The sequence below is a fragment of the Ylistrum balloti genome, unplaced genomic scaffold (assembly GCF_031769215.1).
Source record: "Ylistrum balloti isolate Yb309-2 unplaced genomic scaffold, AGI_CSIRO_Ybal_v1 Utg370768, whole genome shotgun sequence".
NCBI classification, from domain to species: domain Eukaryota; kingdom Metazoa; phylum Mollusca; class Bivalvia; order Pectinida; family Pectinidae; genus Ylistrum; species Ylistrum balloti.
In genome coordinates this window covers 130,461-146,394 of record NW_026782450.1, presented here as the reverse complement: position 1 = coordinate 146,394, position 15,934 = coordinate 130,461, and the positions used below count along the sequence as shown (strand labels likewise).

The following is a 15,934-nucleotide window of genomic DNA, read 5'->3' as shown; positions in this document are numbered from 1 at the left end:
TCAGAAATTTGAAAATTACGACTTCAACTAAATCATTGGATGAGTGCAGATGCCCATCTCCATTTTGAAATGTCTCCTTAACAATTTTGATTTTCTTGATATTAATTGTTTATTTCACTCTACTGTATCTTATTTTAATTTTGTATTGAAATCAGCTATTGTGTTTTTAGTACCATCTCCGGTACTGGAATATTAAACTAAGAATGACGTTGAATATGTCAGTGAGCTTCACCACTTAAACCGTTTGTATTCAATGCAGTTATCACTTTGGCCCATATTCTGCTCTGCCTAACGTTCTCTTGCGACCATTCAGTGTATGTGACGGTGTCCAGGATAGCCCGAACAGAGGAAGGTAATACAGCAGTGTCTAGTTCCTCAAGTAATATCACCGTTAACACCCCGGGGCCCTCCAATGCAGTTTTCGACTGAGTCAACACAAGTTCGAACTTACACCATTCGCTGTTTAGGAAATCTCTGGACAAGACAAGAATGATGTTTTTACTGACCTCAAATTTTCTCGTTATATTGTCCAGAATGAACCGCCCTACCTCGAAATCTCTTTCATGTACGCATAGCCTACAACCAGCTTTCTCCTCCAATTCTGGGATCATGTGATCGAAAATAAAGTCCCTGTTGTCATTTGAATAGATAACGAAAGCATCGTATTCGTAGTCCCGGTCATCCTTAATTCGTTTGTAACCAACTCTCTTTATTCCAAGAATGTGAAGCCAGTAGTTTAGTCGGAAACGAAATTTATAGGCGAGTGATATAGCGATAAGGATGATAGCTGACGGTACGAATACAGCGATACAGATGTTTCTGATGAGTGGAAAATTCAAACGTGAACACGTTTCCACAGTAGGATTGTAATTCTTCAACAGCACGTTGTTCATTTCAGGAGGAAATCTACAAGTATATCTCCGAGGATAGTTGACAATTTTCGTATGTTTTGTGGACTTCATCCAGTCAAGGAACCACATCAAATCGCACGTGCATGAAAAGGGGTTATCAGTGATACAAAATTCATCTAATAAATTTAGGAAACTTTCCTGAAATGGCGTCTTGTTTATAACTTTTATGTTATTTCCGTCAAGATATAAGCTTCGTAGTGATGTTACGTTACCAAACACTTCAGGGTCGTTGTTCCAACCACTTATGTAGTTCCCGATAAGGATCAAAGATCTCAAATTAGGCATTTGCTGAAAGACGTTGCGAGGAAGTGCTTTTAAGGCAGTGTTCTGTAGTATAAGCTTCTCTAACTTAACCAATGGTGTAAACAATTCCCGAAGAGATTGGGAATCTTTTTAAGACTTGAAGAGTTGAATGCAAATCCTTCAATGTAACGTAAATGATCACCGATGTAAGTCATTGAAAGTTTGTCAAGTTTTGGTAACCGTGCAAATGTGTTATTGCGTATAGTTACGAGAGAAGTCTTATCAAGATATAGATTTCGCAAAAATGGTAAACACTGAAAAGAATATTCATCCAGATCATGAAGGTAATTTTGACGAAAGACAAGTGTCTTGATTTTTCCTGTTGACTGTCCGGTCGGTCCACAAAAAGACGGTAATTTTCGCATGGCATTGTTTGCCAGATTTATATAGGATATTGAAGTAGATGCAATTGAAGTTCGAGATAACATAGTTCGATAAATCCAAATTTTGCAGAAAATGCAAACTAGAGAAATAACTTCCATATATATTCTCGATTAAATTGTCACTGAAGGACAACGTTTGAATTGAGGAATTATGTACTCCTGAGAACATGTCTTTCCGAATGGTCTTCCAGTCATTGGATTTTAACGAAAGAATTCGTATTCTAGGCGAATACTGTAGAATGTTTGATATTACATTCTGCCATAAGTCACCATTTCTGCTGATCTCCAAGGTAAACATGTTCGTTAGATTGGTGAATGCATCCGGGTCTATCATGTTAGTCAAAGTATCGATGAAATGTAATCTTTCCACTTGGACTAAGGTCAGATTGAACAAAAACTTCCCCGTTATTTTCGGAAAGTTTGTCTTTGTAAATATTACAGTCGTGTATACGCCGGGAAAACCGGAACATAATACAAAGCACTTCCAGTACAGTTAACCAGCATCGTTTTAGGATAACACTTGCACATGGTCTCAGGACACCGATCTACATGATTGAAACTTTCATAGTGTTCCCAACTCAGGTAGAATACCAACAGCATCAAAGTCGTTCCTAAGCGTTGATACATGGTGATGACAATATTGGCCTGAAAGTAAAAATAGTCAATAATTATTATGAAAATTAATGTAATGATTACGTTTTTGATGTTGGAATAGAGCTGTGTGATTAGATAAGGATATTTCTCCACCCTTTAGAGATATATGCATTAATGCTTTTAAAAAAAGTTTAATGCCATGTAAATGAAATTGAGACATTAGCGCGTATTCACATACTGTTAATGGTTTTGTTTCTCGTCGCTTACGGTACCTGATAGAAAAAAAATAGGTAGGTAGGTAGGTAGGCCGGTATGTAGGTAGGTACAATTGAAGTAGGTAGGTAGGTAGGCAGGTCGGTAGGTAGGATGATAGGTAGGTAGGTACGTAGGTAGTAGGAAGGTAGGTTTGTGGGATGGTAAATAGGTACAATGTAGTTAGTTAGTTAGGGTAAGTAGGTAGGTAGGCCGTTATGTAGGTAGGTACAATTGAAGTAGGTAGGTAGGTAGGTAGGTAGGCAGGTCGGTAGGTAGGATGATAGGTAGGTAGGTACAATGTAGTTAGTTAGGTAGGTACGTAGGTAGTAGGATAGTAGGTTTGTAGGATGGTAGGTAGGTACAATGTAGTTAGTTAGGTAGGTAGGCAGGTATGTAGGTAGGTACAACTGAAGTAGGTAGGTAGTAGGAAGGTAGGTAGGTAGGATGGTAGGTAGTTAGGTAGAATGTAGTTAGGTAGGTAGGTAGGTAGGTAGGTACAATATAGGTAGGTACGATGTAGGAAGGTAGGTAGGCAGGTCGGTAGGTAGGATAATAGGTAGATAGGTACCATGTAGTTAGGTAGGTAGGTAGAATGTAGTTAGTTAGGTAGGTAGGTAGGTACAATGTAGGTAGGTACGATGTAGGAAGGTAGGTAGGCAGGTCGGTAGGTAGGATGATAGGTAGGTAGGTACAATGTAGTTAGGTAGGTAGGTAGGTAGATGGTATGAAGAGGTAGGTACAATGTAGGTAGGTAGGTAGGTAGGTAGGTAGGTAGGTACAATGTATGTAGACACTGAGGTAGGTAGGTAGGTTGGTAGGTAGGTAGACTTTTGCAAAATTTAATGAAGTATTTATTCCGGTAGTTTCAAAAGTATTTCATGTTTTCCGTGATAAAGTAAAATTTCTATCCAGTTTGACAAAAGGTATTATTTCTTCACTATTCATTCTTTAATAAGAGCATGATTAATCAACAAGAGTTGTTTAAACTAAAAGCTACTAAACTGGTCTCAGCATTTTTGTATTATTACTCAAGTTCAAGATTTCTTTCATCAAAATTGTCGGAAGTCAATATACATATTCACAAAATAAAATATATCCAGACAACGCTGACATTTTCAATAAAAAAAGACTAATAAATTGATAAGCTGAAAATAAATTTATTTGTATCAAAAGCAAACACTTTTTTGAATACGAAAAACAAAAGAGAAGTTAAACAATAAGAAAACAAAGAGATTTTATTCACGCGTGTCGTATATGATTACATACAATGTTCATAACCCAATAACGCTTTCAAAATGCAATGGGTTCAGCAACACTATCAATGGTGAGTGTGTAATTCATTGGCCCAAATAATGGCACAACATGGGATTGGCATGCTGCGAATCAGGAACCGTACAGCCATTTGGGAAATTCGAGGTCATTCCTGAATAGGAGCATCAGCAAGCTGCTGTCAGGTGGTCGAACATTATCATCATTACTAAGTCAGGGATGAAAGCACCTGCAAAGGGTCTTACATTTGGATGAAGGATTTCATCCCGGTTCCGTGAACCTGTGGAACTACCACCTTCAATCACGTACAAGTCAGTCCGACAATTATAACTGATCCCTACCCTAACTATTACCGAGTTCCCACCGAAACGGTCATGCTCAGCCACGCAGTCAGCACACCTCTCACCCACCCTATGCCAAACACATCTCCTGCCAACATGGCAGTTCACCCAAAAACTAGTCTCATCCGTTAAAAGAATAGGCCGTCACTGACGTAGTCGCCAATTCGCAAAGTCAGTTGCACAATGCTGTCGAGCTTCAAAGGCGTGCAGCGGTCTGTGAGTTGATTCCTCACTGTTTGTGCAGAAATTGTTCTCCCAGTTGTTTGACAGAAGTCGTTTTCTAACCTAGTGGAACTTGCAAACCGATTTCGCGTAGCAAGAGTGCTGTCGTATACCGTTGTCTGCCCGATCGAGGTGTCTCAGTGACGTTTCCGATAATCTGGGATAAATAACATAATCGAGAAATGGCACTCTTAAGTTCGTTATTTGTGATTGATCTGCTTGCAGCATCCTGAATTCTAGGCCAGCCTCTGTAGCTGTCATGTGGCGTCTCATGTTAACAAATGTTTAAAACAGGATGCAAAATGACAGGACATTCAGAAGAAGCACACAATTTGTGGTTTGACATGATGTTCATTTCACACATAAAGCCACAATTGCCTTTTACACTGTTACATGATGTCTTATCGCAAGTTTAGTCTAGGCTCTTAGTTATTGTTATTGTGCCTACATTAGTGATAAAACAGTGCTCAAGGAGTGTCAGGCTTAATTTATTTCAATGATAGAAAAAAATCCTATTTATGTATGATCCTTAACTTTTTGTGTCCAGAATAATTTCATAATATATACATATACTTGCAAAAAGTCGTATGCAATACTGCTGTTTTGAAGAATAACCTAAGGTTTTGATAGTTTAAACAGAAATGTTTTCAATATGTGTAGGAGAAGTGGGAAAAGGAAAATTTGAAAATATTCCTAAAAAAAGGAAAAGAAAAACTCTAATTCTTTATTCAGTGTGTGTAAATGAGTGTAAATGAATGTCTTAATACATCACGTGGTGTACTGTTTCTAAGAGATATTTGTATTAAAATGTTCGTGTACGCTGCTGACACTATTTTTTCCTCAGACTCAGCTTCTAGTTTACTTAAGATATCAAAATCTTAAAACTATGTACTGACATATGGTAATTTTCAGTTAACATAGAAGAAAAAACTGCAACTGTTGTAGTCCGTGTAGTCACATTTTTAAATATGACATAATTTTTTTCACATTTTTTGCTGTGTATTTTCTTTATTGCTTATTTGGGCCTCAGCGTCAAGGATGAGTCATTGAAAGCCAAAACACTGTACTGTGATATTCTATATTGGCTCTACAGTATATGATTCTGAATTTGGTATTGAAAGGTGGTATTTACTCCTTCAATTATGGTGATATAAATGGTTCTGGTTATGCATTCTATAAATTGATTAAGCTATGAAAAACGGAGATATCATGCGGTGCGCGAAAGTTTTGGGGAAGCTACCTGCAAGCGTGCACAAATGTTGACCTGATTATAAATAGCACGTTCTTCTGTCAATACCCTGGTTGTAAAGCAACTGTCATCTTGACTGCCTTGTCTTGGCAGGTATTAATATTGATTTAAAAGATATCGCTAGGCAGATAGCTCCACACTCAACACACAACTACCATAGACGACCGTCGTCTTTATTCCAATAATTCGCATTTATCGTAATACACTGTCCAACTGAAAAAAAAGCTAGTGATCCTTACCTAAAGCCAGCAAAGGTGACATACCATTTCAATGGCATATTTTTTAATTTCGATATAGTGTCTGCCCTATCGCTATCACTTTATTTACATTGAGAACTAAATAATTCAATTGAAATAACATTGTGTTTTATTAAATTTATATTGAAATGTGCTAATCACAGGTGTATGTTTTAAACGTGGCTTTACATTGATGGCTGATGTATTAGATTTTTGAAGAAAACTTGCGACCGGGGTACTCCTGCACCATTTCTGCTGGCAATTCATAATAAATCGAACATTGGAACAGTACAGATCAGCTACACATAGTTTCTTTTCGAAGCGATTATCGATAGGGTAGGCTCATTGCTCTAATAATGCAAGGGCATTCGCAACGTCATGGAGCCAGGCAATATGGTGTACATGAGACAACAATATCTTGTTGGGCGTCTCAAAGCCACAGAAAGATTGGATGACCGTCTCAGGAGCGGACGCCCTCGCGTAACGTCGCGACGTCAAGATAGAGGCATACGCCTCTCGCCCCTCCGTAACTGATTTCAAACGGCGACGGAGACGGCATGCCAGATTGTTGGAACTCATGGTCGGCCATTCTGTCCAGGAACGGTTAAGAAAGGGTTACAGGAGTTTCATTGAAGGCCACGACGTCCCTGTGTTGGTTCGCCACTCACGCAGAGGCAACGCCAACGTCGAATGCAGTGGCTACTTGCACATGCACCATATCAGCTTCGCTTGGCCCATTGGAGATGCGTCTTGTTTACGGACAAGTCTTGCTTCACATGGTACAGGTGAGATGGAAGACAATGTGTCTATCGACGTCATGGATTTTCTGACGCTTGAGTAATGGAAAGCTCTCGTCCTTCCTCTTATCCATCATCGTAACTTTCCGTTGCTTCTGTACAACGCGAGGCCCCATTTTGCTGTGTGTCGTGACTATGTGACTCAAAACAACGTCCCAGTATTTAATTGGTCATCATACAGTCCAGATTTGTCCCCAATAGAGCAGTTATGGGACGCGCGTCAACGTCTCATATAACATTGCTCAACTCGCGTGAGCCCTTATTCAGGAGTGGAATAATATCCCTCAAAGGACAATAAACACCTTGATGGGGTCAATGTTTAGGAGAGAAGAGAGAAAGAGCAGCGACTGAACCCAGGGGTGGACACACACACTACTGATTTGATCAGAAGACGGCGCAGGGTACCCTTGTTTTAACGCTTTTCACGCAAACGCCGTCTGTGATGGGACAACGAAAATCATGAAAACATATCCAGTAATAACGAAAAAATTGAGAAACCCAAACAATGGACTAATCATCAATGAATCAGGTAAGTTATAATTGAAAATAAAACTGGCGTTTCTTCTTCCCTCTAGAAAATAATCAGCAATTGCAATCTAGTCTAGCAAGCAGTGAGGAATAAGATGCAACAAGTGAATTACTGAAATCCAGCAAGCAGTATGTTGTATACAGCAAGCGTTATGTTGTATACAGCAAGCGGTATGTTGTATACAGCAAGCAGTATGTTGTATACATCAAGCAGTATGTTGTATACAGCAAGCAGTATGTTGTATACATCAAGCAGTATGTTGTATACATCAAGCAGTATGTTGTATACAGCAAGCAGAATGTTGTATACAGCAAGCAGTATGTTGTATACAGCAAGTAGTATGTTGTATACAGCAAGTAGTATGTTGTATACATCAAGCAGTATGTTGTATACATCAAGCAGTATGTTGTATACATCAAGCAGTATGTTGTATACATCAAGCGGTATGTTGTATACATCAAGCAGTATGTTGTATACATCAAGCAGTATGTTGTATACATCAAGCGGTATGTTGTATACAGCAAGCAGTATGTTGTATACAGCAAGCAGTATGTTGTATACAGCAAGCAGTATGTTGTATACAGCAAGCAGTATGTTGTATACAGCAAGCAGTATGTTGTATACAGCAAGCGGTATGTTGTATGCAGCAAGCAGTATGTTGTATACAGCAAGCAGTATGTTGTATACAGCAAGCGGTATGTTGTATGCAGCAAGCGGTATGTTGTATGCAGCAAGCAGTATGTTGTATACATCAAGCAGTATGTTGTATACAGCAAGCAGTATGTTGTATACAGCAAGCGGTATGTTGTATACATCAAGCAGTATGTTGTATACATCAAGCAGTATGTTGTATACATCAAGCAGTATGTTGTATACAGCAAGCAGTATGTTGTATACATCAAGCAGTATGTTGTATACATCAAGCAGTATGTTGTATACATCAAGCAGTATGTTGTATACAGCAAGTAGTATGTTGTATACAGCAAGCAGTATGTTGTATACAGCAAGCAGTATGTTGTATACAGCAAGCAGTATGTTGTATACAGCAAGCAGTATGTTGTATACAGCAAGCAGTATGTTGTATACAGCAAGCAGTATGTTGTATACAGCAAGTAGTATGTTGTATACAGCAAGTAGTATGTTGTAAACAGCAAATGGTATGTTGTATACATCAAGCAGTATGTTGTATACAGCAAATGGTATGTTGTATACAGCAAGCAGTATGTTGTATACAGCAAGCAGTATGTTGTATACAGCAAGCAGTATGTTGTATACAGCAAGCAGTATGTTGTATACAGCAAGTGGTATGCAGCGAACAATAAACAATTAACAAACATTTAGGAATAAACAGTGCACGCATGATACTGTCTACACATGGATAACAATTAACTTAAAGAAAGGCACTAGAGAAAAAAATTGACACCATAAAAAGGGATGAAGGAAACTGTATTTGCAAAATCATTAATGCAATGCCTGTAAAATACATTGTTTTGTTATCTACGTTCAAATAAGGCATAAGTCTTACTTATATCAATTTAAACAAAAATATGTATTAACATTCTTCTCCATTCTTATTAATGAAGCTGTTCTTTTAGCTGTTATTGATGTATGATAAGTTTGCAGCACCATTTTTCCATTGCCAGTAGATCAACCTGAACCAGAGAATTATAGTGTTACTCAAAAACATATCATAAGCAGGTATGTATTTCTTAGTTGTAGATACCTGCAAGTACTTACAATCGTCCCGACATTAAAAAATGTTGTTTTAATGCACCATATGGCTTTCTTCCTAACATTAGGATGTCCATCATATCATTTATTTCCGCTATAAAAGCTGACGGACGCACACTTATGACATTTTCGGTAGATGTAGGTTGATAAACACACTTTTATAGATTCCTTTAAAATATCTCGTTATTCATTTGGAAAAAATGTATTACTTAAATGTAATCCAAAGTTTACAATAGCGGTTACTGATGATAAAACAAATGACACTAACCTTTCCAGAATTTTTTTCCTCCTCCTACGTTTCAATATTCCTTATATCCCCGATTTCTGATTTTTTTTTCAAATATTATGCCTCTGTCTTTGACCTGAGATATTGCTTTCGAGGACTTATAATTCTTTTTAATCAAAGAAGCTTTAGATAAGTCTATTACTGTAAAATCTATTCTCTTAATAATGTATTATTTTCCAAGCATGTATTGGTGTGAATGAGAAAACAAAGTTTATTACAACTATAATCATATTATCACATAAATATCTTTATTAACGAAGGCGTCAAGGTCTATTATCTTCTAGCATTATTGGATGTAGCTGTATAGATAATTAGAAGTAAATAATTTCAGTCTTTTCTTTGTAGCAAGTAGTAATTCTAGTTTGTAAATGGATATTCACTGCTAGCATATGAAGATAGTCATGTAATTACTCTGCTTGTTTTTCTTTACTTATAATTTTGCTCCAACCTTTCCAAAACCGCTAATAAACATACATCCAAGATTGTGCTTCAAGAACACATTAACCAAATTCTCTACGAACATTGCTTCGTCATTAATTTATCAATTCATTTTCACCCAAACTTGTATGCAATAATATCATGGTTTTTATGGCATCTATTTTACCAATTCCATTCTGTCCTTGGAAATAGGACGTTTTCTAATGTATGATGATGGATGACTCGATATTAAGAAATGTTTGTAATTTGTAGAAGAAATAACCTGCTTATTTACTGCAAAGAAACTGGTAGTAGAATAATGAATATCTCCACATCTAAAATACTTTGTGAACTACTGCAAAAGCATTAAAAAACACAAACAAAAAACAAGAAATTACCGATAAGTCTATCTAATCATAACCCAAACTCAAATTCAAACAAACCATGAACAATATGTACAAACGAAAGATTTACACGGACACCCCTGAAATAGTACAAGGAATATAAGGTCGAGCGTTCCAGAAGAGAAAGCGTATTCTGCGTATACACTCGCCATGTAATTTTTTGTCCAACCATCTTCTCAAACTAGAACAAAGTAAACAATAACAGAAGCAACAAGCGAGCTCACGCATCAAACGTGCCCATCTTCATATCGCATAAAGGACGCCTGACATTAAAAATGTGGCGAGTCTAAGCCCCTATTGAATCAAAAGAAGCTACCCATATTATTTAGATGAGAAGAAAAAATTTAATGAGATTTTTCCTGGAAGGAAATTCACTTGAACTCAACGCGGTATGTTAGTTTGACTAACGAACATATGTCTGTTTCTCTCGATTATCCTTTATGTAGGATGTGCCAGAATGCCAGTATTTTTAATGACTTTGAAAATGCTCCGCATATAGATTATGCCTTTCAAATATTAATGAATTGAATGGGGGAGAGGGGCAGGGGGCTACAAATGTCCAACACCGGCCGTTTTCTCGGATTACCCTTAAAACATCTTCCTATACAACAATATATATATATAGCAAGAATACTGGCAGTCAGTACCAAAATTATATTATTTTAGTTATATATATTTATATATAGAGAGAGAGCTATATATTTGGTATTTGGTTTGAGAAGATAAATGATATGTTCAGTAACAGAACGCTACCAACTTTCAAACGTATGAATAAAGTTAATAACTAGCGAATGTGAATCAAACGCATTGATAAGTGCCTCACTGATGTACGGTTTCTAACTATGTAATAATTGCAAAAATTAGCACCGTTTCTCCTTCATTTTGTACCTCAGTGTTACGACTAGTCGTCCTTATCCGTATATCCGATTGTCGGAACATATAAAATATTTTGATCCGTTCAGCAATCGTAATCCAGTAATGACCTTCTATGTTTCTTTGAGTAATTGTAACACATATGTCGTTGTGATCGAATTTATCTTTTCTGCGACACACCAAACATAAAAAAGCATCGATTTTACTTTCATCCAACCGAAGGAATACAAATTTAATGGATTTTGTTTGTAAACGTTTTTACATAAGACGCTTATTCTTCCGGAACACCTGATCTTATTCTCCTCGTATTTTTTTTTACGTGTCTCCGTGTTAATCCTTTTTGTTCATATTTTATCCCAGTTTTATGGAATTTGAGTTTGAATTATGATTATGTTGCCATGTTGGTATTTATGTTTTTTTGCTACAGTATATCATTGCTTTGTCCTAAAGTACCTATGACCTCTTTCTCTATTCATGTGATGAAGCCCACTTTGTCGTGTACATGTGACTTGTGAGGTAATATATTATATTGGAATATCTTCATACTTCTATGTTCACACTGTCGATAATTCGCCATTGATACCTGTAGAACAAGATAAATAGATTTAAATAAAATGCAGTTTAGACAGAATTGCCTTACTTTACTATCGATTACTAATGAAATTCTGTTTAATATATATAAAGTATAGATATTAGTCTCAAAGCACAGTTAACTTGTCTATATGTTCTACGAAAGGAAAACAAAAATTTAGATATAATTTTGCAAAGGATCTGGTTCTTATATCATGTTGTAGAACTATTCAAGATAACCTACAGTTAGCTGGGAAGTACCTAATGACCTGCATTTAAGAAAGATATTGTCATTTAAATGTCACTTTCCCTCAAAAGTATATAAAAAAAAATACCAAAAACTGGAAAACATCACTACTCTAGCATCATGACACAACATGTTCTTCCGTCACACCATCAAACATGAAAATAATGTCAAAACAAGATTCATAATATAACGATATTTCATTTTCATCAAAAAGGTGAGACTGAGGCTGTTAGAGTTCCACTTGTTTTCACTCATGGATAAAAATAATACGGCGTTATCATTTTAAAGATTTTCTCAAAACAAAAGTTTAATGGAACTAAAGAAAAAAGAGGATGTTAAAGCTTTAACTTATTTCATTGTTTTGTTATACGAAAGAGAATACTATATAGTAGTAAGTTAACAGCTTGTTGTTCGATTCAATCAATAAAATTGCGAAATATAATATTCCTGTAGCCATTTTATAATAAGTATTTGTTTACTTGGAGTATCTACCCATGCCAGGCTGATTTTGGAAAAAAATACCTCCCTGGTTACTTTCTTGTAGGAATACCATCCTACCGGAAGCAATTGTGAGAAAGTATCAGTCCGAAAACACGACACAAAACAGTGTGTAATACAGGTCTCATAAAAACACAAAACGCATGTGGATGGGATCAATACATATTGGATCTACACCAAAAGTGACTTTAGTGTGTAAAACAGTCGTCGCTAATTTTGAAATACTATGTTTTTTGGTTTTTATTTTAATATTTCGTAATATGAAATCCAAAACAACTCTATTAATATAAAAATGTTTATTTTCTTGTTGATAACAAAACATTACAATATGACAACAGTACTATTTAAATATTTATCAGAATATAACTAAGGGAAATTTCTCAACAGATAAAAAAATAATGATGTTTGTGATATGCATTAGAGACAAGAGACAAGTGACTCTAGTGCATAATCAGGCCAATTAGAGGATACACATCGGAAATTAAAAAATATTGATAAACATTAATTCATATGTTTAACGATTATGAGGTTATATCTGTACTGTTGAGTGATATCAATATATATATATATGTATTTTTATATATGATACATGTGAAATACTGTTTTCTTATTATAAAATAACTTTTAAAGGAAAAATATAAAGAAAAAAAGTTAACCGATGTCCAAAATGTAAAAGTTAAAAGTAAAAACTCTACACTCTTTAATATTTAAAAGTAGTGGCGATGTGCTTGACAACAAGACAGCGCTGCTTTATGTAGTAATCTATCGACAAGTTACCGACTTGTCGAGTATAACGCAGACAAACTGCCCACTTATCCTGAATAAACACGACAAACAATTAACCTGTCTCTTCAAAACATGGCAAAGTATTCATATATCTTTTCTAACACTGACAAACTACCAAACTACCTTTTCTGGCGACTACAAACTACCAAGTTACCAGGTGTAACACCGACAAACTACCAAGTTACCTCGTGTAACACCGACAAGCTACCAAGTTACCCGGTGTAACACCGACAAACTACCAACTTACCCGGTGTAACACCAACAAACTACCAAGTTACCCAGTGTAACACCGACAAACTACCAAGTTACCTCGTGTAACACCGACAAACAACAAAGTTACCCGGTGTAACACCGACAAACTACCAATTTGACCGGTGTAGCACCGACAAACTACCCAGTGACCCGGTGTAACACCGACAAAAATTATACCCAGTTACCCGCTGTAACACCGAAAAACTTCCCAGTGACCCGGTGTAACACCGACAAACTACCCAGTGACCCGGTGTAACACCGACAAACTACCAAGTTACCCGGTGTAACACCGACAAACTACCAACTTACCCGCTGTAGCAACGACAAATTACCAAGTTACCAGGTGTAACACCGACAAACTACCAAGTTACCCGGTGTAACACCGACAAACTACCAAGTTACCCGGTGTTACACCTACAAACTACCAAGTTACCCGGTGTAACACCGACAAACTACCAAGTTACCCGTGTTACACCTACAAACTACCAAGTTACCTCGTGTAACACCGACAAACTACCAAGTTACCCGGTGTAACACCGACAAACTACCAATTTGCCCGGTGTAGCACCGACAAACTACCAAGTTACCCGGTGTAACACCGACAAAAATTATACCCAGTTACCCGGTGTAACACCGACAAACTACCAAGTTACCCGGTGTAACACCTACAAACTACCAAGTTACCTGCTGTAACACCGACAAACTACCAAGTTACCCGGTGTTACACCTACAAACTACCAAGTTACCTGCTGTAACACCGACAAACTACCAAGTTACCCGGTGTAACACCGACAAACTACCAATTTGCCCGGTGTAGCACCGACAAACTACCAAGATACCCGGTGTTATACCGACAAACTACCCTCTTGCCCGGTGTAACACCCAAATAACCTGTGTGAAAACAACAAAGGCAATACCAACATGTCAAAAGAATTATAATCTGAACTCGAACCCAACACAACTAGGGAGAAATATGTAGAAAAGAAAAAAATACACGGAACCCCACTGATAAAAAATCACAACTTTACGAAGCGCTGAAAAGTAATACACTGTGTACTGTTTACATACTGTTCCCTCGCGTTGTGTAACCATACATAACTCAACGTGGTAATCTAAAACAAGTAAAAACGATAATTTTTATCTGGTATAACATATTTTATATCAAGTTACAATTATATTGATATGTCATGGATTAAAGATGACAACAATGATATGGTTCATTAATAACTATTGATTTCAAACAAAGCAATATCCTTAGATATCAAAAAATAGTACAAGTCCAATAATTTGTAAGGCAGTGCATTTAAACAAGCTTAAAGTCAAATTTCGTCTTTCCGTTTTTCTTCAATGTTACAATCAATTTTTAAACAAATGATAACGAAGAGAAAATCATGTGTGATGTCGTTTGAATAAATCCTTCCTAATCTGTCTGTACTTGCTACTTCTAAAAGCGAACGTCATGGAATTAACAACTGAATTGACTAGCTCCATTTGATAAATCAATCCTTTACAAAAATCCATTTTCACAAACGGTAATTTTGACTGAAATGTGTCACTCAATGCCAAACTGACAATCTTTCCTGGGATGTACAAAAAGACGGTCATAAATGATATAATCAGCAAGGTTACTGTTATTCTGCTTTGGTGTTTAGAAATCCTAGGCCGATTAATGGATGCTGATGCCGATGATGGACAAGCCGGCGAATCCTGGCCCTGAGAATGGCATCGCACTTTATCAGCTGTTGGAGTAATTTCCGTTGTCCCGGCCGAGCTTTTGCTGGAACAATGTGCCTCAGCAGTGTTTGGAAGTCTCAGGGAAACCTTTGAGGTTTCTATTGTGAATTTCTGAATTGGCTGAGTGTGTGTATTCACCTTGTTGGTCTGTTTAGTAGTAACTGCAGATGCTACTTTCCGTTTAGCGTTTACATGTCGCTTTAACGTCACTACAACCGCTACGCTCGAGGTACATATAATACAATTTGGCAGGATTTCGAATGTTACGACATATAACGCATTTGTTAAGGCAGCATAAGAAGGATCCAAAATAACGACGCTGGTAGCAGTGATAGACGTGTCGTTAGCGTTGACAGTCGCAGACAGGTGTAGAATCCTTGGTATTCCTAGTAACAATGTCAGTCCGATACTGCCTGTTATCGCAATAATCAAGCGTCTTTTTGTCCAAATTTGTTTAAAGTTTGAAGAATACCGAACAGCGACAAATCGTTCAAGCGACAAAATAACCAGCAACACTTTAGAAAAGTAAAGTGGTAATGGGTATACATACCAATATGATACTGGTATCATGATAGGGTAAATTTTGTCTATGACGTCCCTATCCAGATACATGATGGCGCGTGTAACTGTTCCAAAAAATGCAAAGATAGCATGCAACAAATCTGATGTTGTCAAGGCGAAGAATGTTACTGTGGTAGTATCAAAGTTTCCCGTTTTTTTCATCATGTACATCAAAACGCTATTCGCTAATATGCTTAAAATTGCTGTTGTAGGTACGAAGCCAAAATATAAAATTATCCAGTAATCAAGAAAACCTGACGCCATTTTGATAGAGAACCTGTCTTCGTGACAATTAATATTTCCAGTTTGTAAATAATGGAATATTTACGTCGAAATCCAAAAGTTTCTATAGTTTTCACAATAAAAACATGTCTGGTCATCAAGCGATGGAAAACTGATTTAATTCTCTACATGTTAAATAAAGACGTCGGTGAAATTTGTACGAACAAATAAGTAATTTTATTGCAAATGAGGCAGAAGGCTAAT

General features: G+C 36.8%; 1 pseudogene; it reads right to left on the bottom strand.

Annotated features, from left to right (window-relative positions):
• Positions 1–218: 218 nt before the first annotated feature.
• LOC132558194 (toll-like receptor 13) lies at positions 219–2,224 on the bottom strand (annotated as a pseudogene).
• Between the last annotated feature and the right edge of the window lie 13,710 nt (positions 2,225–15,934).